Below are 601 nucleotides of genomic sequence, written 5' to 3' on the forward strand. Positions count from 1 at the left end.
GGTGTGTGCCTCACCATCCGAGTGTATGCTTCTCTTCTGTGTCCCCGCCACCTGGCCTGCTGCAGGTGAGCTTTGGGGAAGGTGCCTGTTGGTGCCATCCCCTTCCCCTCTTACCTGGGATATTTGGGGCCCTGTGCCTGGGAGCTCAAGGAGAGACTACCAGAGTGAGTCGGGGTAGAGGTGCTGGAGCTCAAGTGCTCCTGGCCTTCTCCCCCTGCTGCTGTGTGACCGTGGGCAGATGCCTTCGCCTCTCCGAACCTTCTGTCCTCTCCAGCTATCGTGAGAGCCAAGGCTGGGCTGTGACAGGTCCCGTGCTCGGAATCCACCCCTTCCAGGTTAGTCCTCACTAAGGTAGAGGTTTCCATTTCCACGGACAACTGGGGCCCCAAGGAACTCAGTGACTTACTTCTCTCTCCCTCAGGGATGGAACTCAGGACGTTGCGCTTGCCAGGCAGCACTTATTCTACTGAGCTATCTCCCTAGCCCCCTCACTTACTTGAGACAGCTCCGTTAGTGAGTGGCACAGCTGGGACCTGAGCTCAGCTTGGCTTTGTTTTTTCTAGAGGCTGCCCCACCCCAAAGCCCAAGCCTCTTTCCTGGG

At 58.1% G+C, this 601-nt stretch overlaps 1 protein-coding gene across 3 annotated transcripts in view; it reads left to right on the top strand.

Moving 5' to 3' along the window:
* Fam222a (family with sequence similarity 222 member A) overlaps positions 1-601 on the top strand; it is a 56,742-nt gene that overhangs the window by 25,512 nt on the left and 30,629 nt on the right. The window lies entirely within an intron of this gene.

Source organism: Octodon degus, unplaced genomic scaffold, assembly GCF_000260255.1.
Source record: "Octodon degus isolate 3935 unplaced genomic scaffold, OctDeg1.0 scaffold00079, whole genome shotgun sequence".
Taxonomy (NCBI): domain Eukaryota; kingdom Metazoa; phylum Chordata; class Mammalia; order Rodentia; family Octodontidae; genus Octodon; species Octodon degus.